Genomic DNA, 6,325 nt, shown 5'->3' with positions numbered 1-6,325 from the left:
AGTTAAAATGTTGGTACTTGACGAAATTGTTTAAATAAATCAAATTCCAGGGGTCCATGACACAACACTCTATCCAAAGACAGTCTCTTTTTGTTCAGCATTTTACCCACGTAGAGACACTTAAAAAGAAGGACGATCTTAAAGGCAGGGTTGGTAAGGTTGTGAAGCTAGCAAATTTTGAAAGTACCATCTCCTCTGGGCTCCGTCTGCTGCGACATCACGCTTTGAGCTCAGGCTCGTACATGAGAGGGCTAGAGTACGAGCAGCGGGGCAAGGAGGCATTTCATTGGTTCTTTCCAAGCAGACCGCAAGGCAGTGATTGGTGGGCGTTTTTACAGGATTCGCTCCTTCAGAGCCCATAAGTTATTTATTGTTGTCGGGGTGTAAAGACCATTTCAAACAACAAACTCTATAAAAAATGTTACCAACCCTGCCTTTAAGTTGTTTTAGTCAGTTTATTCTGACTATATATTTAGTCAGAATAAAGTCTGTCCAATTTTGAAGTCAGGAACACATTGTGTCAGGGGGTAACTCGGTAGAGGAAACAAAGGCAGCCTCAAAGAGTCTGATTTTAAGTTTGTAATGGAATAGTGTTCCTATGAATGCTCTTCTCTAAATCGAGAACATAATGTCACTGTTTCTTGTGTCTGAAGCAAACACATAAGTGACAGGAACACCAGCTGTGGCCATGATGTATTTTTTTTGGCCTCATCTTTGTTAATTTATCCTTGTCTTTTATTATCTGTTACTCGTTGATGTTAACTAAAACAAATTTAAGGTGACTGCACAAATTCTACCACTGGTACACGTTTTCTTTTAACTCGTGCGTCACTTGAAGACTAATGAAAAGAACTCTGAGCTGAGTGGAGAGGCTTCTCCCCAGCAGCAGCTTGTTACAGTGCGTGTTCTCAGTCTGAACACAGTGCCCAGTTGCATATAATGCTTCTCTTAGAAGACCATAAGAAAGATCTACGATAGCTATGGTCAAACTCTGAAGATATGTTCAATCACTTCCCATTGGCTACCTAGTGCACTATATTTACCTGATGCTATTTTGAGATAATTCTGAATGTTTAGAAGTTTGAAATAGAATGTCTTCAAAAATCCCCACAGTGAAACAAAAATATCAGACCTAAGCAGTTTTTTTTATTTTAAACTAGGGCTGTCAATCGATTAAAATATTTAAATCGCGATTTATCGCACGATTAATCGCAATTTAATCATGTTTTATCTGTTCTAAATGTACTTTAATTCAATTCAGTTTTATTTATAGTGTCAAATCACAACAGGAGTTATCTCAGGACACTTTACAGATTAGATTAGAGAGTAGGTCTAGACCACACTCTTTAATTTACAGAGACCTAACAATTTCCCACGAGCAAGCATTTGGTGCGACGGTGGCGAGGAAAAACTTCCTTTTAGGCAGAAACCTCTATGAAAGGGATATTTTTCACATTTTCATGCTCTGATCAACATGGGAGCGGACAAATATGCTTGCTTTTTGCAAATCTTTATTATTATTATTATTATTGCAACAATCCAAAACAATGACCAATACTGTCTAGAATATTCTCCAGAATAAGCTCAAAGGTACTGTATGCTCATAAAATCTGCAGAAAGCAGAATATGGCAAACTCCAGTCCATCAAGCAGCAACAGATGGCCACACTGACCTGAATGGAACATTACTCTGTAATACTAACACAATGTAGGGTCCCACTTTACACTTGGAAAGGTTAACTAAACATCCCATATTTCGTCCGTTCATACGTCAGCCGTGTGTTCGGCTAGACGGTCACAGAACACACGCAAGTTAATCACACGTCATAAAAGTTAATGGCGGAAAGAAAGGAAGCGTGAACTCGTTATTATTGCGTTCATTTTTTTTTTTTACAACAATATGTCCACAGACACGTGACCTTTTCTCCTCTCAGATATCGTTATGCGCTCCGTCTGTTTCTGTCAGAACAGCTTGTGTTTCTGAAGCATGAAATTCACTTGTGAATGTATGTAAATGCCTATTTGTTGAAAATTTGAATTATTTGTTATTGACTTTGTCTTTATGTGCAAACAGCAAAGCTAGTATTTGTTGTTTGTTTTGTCTAGGAAGGAATGCTACAGTTTTCCTTCTACTGCTATTCACTATTCAGTACCAAATATCAGACTGTCCATGCTACGTTATTAAAACCAGTGAAGTACAGCTGCAGTGTAACTGTTACCACATTGATCATGTCACCTGAAAACATGTCTTATTTGTGCTTGTAATTCACAAAACAATGTTAGCAAAGCAGTTTATCGTCCTCAGAGGAGACATAAAGCTGGATGGTGACACAGCGGAAACACTACCAACCCTATTCCTGTGAATCTTAGTGACAAATTTGATACTCAGCACAGAGTAACTATGACGTGTTAAATGAGGGAGTGACAAAGCCTGGGTGGTTTCTAAATGTCCATATGAGTGTAATCCCAACTGTTATTGAAATTACCCTTTGGAAATCAGAGAAAAAGCAGCTGCACTTGGAGGAGGAGAGACAGACAGACCAGACTGATCTCATGAAGTGGCGTATGTATGACACGCCAATTCGTATGCCATTTTGGCGTGTTATCAAGACGCAGAATCGCTTTTTAGCTTGTTTATCAACGCCGTTTGGCCTCCATTGACTTACATTACCTTGCGATTGCGTGTCAATTTATGCCCTAGGGAGTAGTATGAAAGGCTGAAAATCCACATTGGGGTGGTGGATGGGCCAAACAACACAGGACTTTCACCCAGGAGACCGGGGATCGTGTCCCGCGTGTCACGTTTCCTAAACCTAACCGTCCCGTTCTTCTTTTCCTAAACCCAACCGCGCCATTGTTGTCCCGCGTCCCGTTATTGTTGTCCTAAACCCAACCCGTTTCGCCGTGATGCTAATTCCTTGAGCCGTCTTTCCTGCTCCATCTCCGTGCCACTCTTACACTGTTGCCCCTGGCAACCGATAGCGTAGGATCCCAAAATGGTGGGCGGGCTCAGACACCTCCCAAATCGTCACGTGACAGCAAGCTACCATGACGTACTGTATGTTCTCATTCTCAATACGGCATAGACATACACGCGGATTGCTCAAAATGCGTACAGATAACACGCCACTTGGTGTGTATGTTTACGCGAAGTCACAATGTCACGTTGGACAGACAGAGAGAGACAGACACTCAGACAGACAGACAGACAGATAGACACAGTTAGTGCCACCAAAGACTCCATGATTATGATTATGGTTTAAAGAAATACAAACAACCCAGAGCGTTTATGTCAAAAGTATGACATAAATCAAAACTGATTACTGATCTAATCTTTAGGACATAGCATCCATGAGGTGCTACAGCAGCTATCATTTCATCTTGTGTCATCACGAGGTAAACGGTACAACTACGCTAGTCACATCACAAAATAGAGCCGAGATGGCTGGCTCCCAAATCTTTTACCAGCTCATAAGATTACATAGATATTGTTTGATGGTACAGTAGAGCCAAGGTGAAATTAAGACACCAATCATCATGACTTGAGTACTGAAGGTATATGAGGATGCAGTAGAAGGCACATTCACTGCTTTATATTTGCACAAATCGAAAAATCTATTAACTGTGCTTCTTTCTTGTTTCTCTCTGAAAATGAACTGTAACTTGAAGTGGAGTTCAGGTGGAAGTAAAGAACAGGGCACAGAGATTGTAATTTGTCAGTGAATGTCCGAAAACATGACAGTCCTTAAGATTGAGGGCAGATAGTGTGTTTGGGGGTTTGAGGTGCCGCGTTGTCTCTGCCGTGGCACATCTGACACACCCGACAACAGCATGCCACAGAGAATCGCTAATCGTGTTTTTATTTTCAGAATTATGGCCTTACTCCATAAAAACGTCAAACCAATGCAACAAAGAGTAGACAAATGTGTCTCTTCTTTATGCACTGAAGTCATGCAAAAGGAGCAAATGGAAGACTGTACACTAGTGACATTTGGAAGACTTGTTGCTCGTCCCATCAAAACCTGGAGGAACTGTGGTTATGGACACATGATGGGAAATGGGAGAAAAGGACAACATTCAAAGTAGCAGAAGTGACTTTTCTGTTGCAGACGGATGATCTGAGTCAACCCTACTCTGGATTCCTGTGGGATTGTTTTCCTCTCGGATATTAACCTGAGGAATGATGGGAAAACCACTGCTCTTTCATTGTCATCTCTGAGACTGAGCCAGAGGAAAGTGTGGATTCACAGTTGATGCTGGAGAGGCCTGGCAGTGCTAGTTTAGTTGCCTCAGGCAGAATATCTTTTGTAAATGTACTGTGACCTCTGTACTATTTAGTGTGTATTATATTGACAGCAAACCAACTTTGAAATGCAACAGAAGAGTTCCTGATCATCCTATTTTTACTGTGTGTGTGTGTGTGTGTGTGTGTGTGTGTGTGTTTCTATCTGCAGGTATGATTTTGTGTGTGTGCAGATGATGGTTACATGGATGAAACAGGAAGGTGAGAAGGAAAATACTGACCAGATACATATGTCATTCCTGCATTTTAGGCCTTTATTTTGACAGGACGACTAAAGATAGGAAAGGGAAGAGAGAGGGGGGAATGACATGCGGCAAAGGGCCGCAGGTCAGAGTCGAACCTGGGCCCGCTGTGTGGAGGAGTAAACCTCTATATATATGGGCGCCTGCTCTACCAACTGAGCTATCCGGGCGCCCTTCCTCAGTATTCTCATGTTGGCCATTTCCCTGACACAAAGATCTGAATGTGTTTTCAAACCAATTAAGTTTACTCAAAGCCCCTTTTGTCAACCACAAGATTATTATTAATTGGACCGACATTTTTATTTAAACATATTTAGGGGTAATGTAAAACAAAGCTTGAGATGAAGCATCCAGACGGGCCAAATGTTATTACATACACTGGCCTCTTTCTCAATGTTTCATTGAAGAATTAATACATTTTTAAAAAGCATCTCACACTACACATTTTCACGATGAGAAATCCAAGACGTATACATAACAAAAGCCTTTGACATCAAGCAGCATTGTTTTAAAGGATAACAACAAAGGGGTGTGCTTGGGTCTTCTGTTAGTAATACCAACGCTGCTGAGATCTGGGAACACGGGATCAGGCTGCTTGGAAAACGTGCCCTGGAACCATTGGCATGTCTTTAAACCAGTCACAATCGTCTTGGACAGTGCTAAGCGCCGGAGAAAAGCCGTGGTGCCACTGCCGGGAAGGAACTTGTTTTGGTGGAACACGTGTACGTTCAAAAGTTGTTTTAAGGTCGAGACACACCGGCCGACCCTCGGCAGAAAAGGCAGTTGGACTGTCTCCTCGAGTTGGTCAAAAAAGTGCCTCGGAACACACCAAAGCATAATACGTCTCCATAACAGCAGGCGGTGCTAATCTGTATTGTCGCCCAAAAAATGAAAACCAGCAGCTGATTGGACGAACGTGTCACGTGGGTCTGGTTTCTCCGGAAATTCAAAGACAGACCGTCATGGCGGCTTGTTCAGAATATGATCTCATATTGTACTAAAATAGTTCACCGAAACGTGTTTCTGAAAACATTTTAAGCGAGAAATATGCAGTTGCTGAATCTGTCTTCATTTCAGATCGACAAAGGACAGTTTAAAAGATTTTCGTCAGATTTTGAGAGACTCTAGTCACGCTCATCCCGCTCCCCGTTTCCGGGTTAGCACTCTACCAATCAGATGGGTCATTTGAGTCCGACTGCCGGCAGTGCCCGCCCCGCCGATTATACATGTCAAAATCGGCCAAAATGAAGACCGACGGCCCCTCTGACGGACGGCGGCACGGAACACACCGAACAGACTCGAGTCGCTGACCTCGCCAGACTGTCCGACGGCCGATTATCGGCTTTGTGTGTCTGGACCTTTAGTCGTGCAACAGAGAACTCAGATTGGACAAATAGTCTAGCTAGCTGTCTGGATTTACCCTGCAGAGATCTGAGGAGCAGTTAACCATAGTCCTCACAAATCCACCGGAGTTTAGAACGCCCAACACTAAGGAAGCCCAAGGCAACGGATATCCGGCGCTAAATAAGTGAAATCCGGCGGATTTTCCGGCGGCAACGGAGCAATCCCGGAAGTGGACCGTCAAGGATATAGACTAGCTTGGAAGCAACCAGTAAAATCACTACTGAAATTGTCTGTTGTAAACATCCATCCCAGTTTAGAGTCCCATTTCCTGCTGCAACTTGAACCACACGTGCCTAGTTGGTTTCCTGTCGTATAGATCAACGTTTCCAACCTATCTGATCATCCGACTGCTCGGGTTTCCTTCCGTCAGACCTTTG

Source organism: Sander lucioperca, chromosome 12, assembly GCF_008315115.2.
Source record: "Sander lucioperca isolate FBNREF2018 chromosome 12, SLUC_FBN_1.2, whole genome shotgun sequence".
Lineage (NCBI taxonomy): Eukaryota > Metazoa > Chordata > Actinopteri > Perciformes > Percidae > Sander > Sander lucioperca.
The sequence above is the reverse complement of the archived record's forward strand: the minus strand, read 5'-3'. Positions refer to the sequence as shown.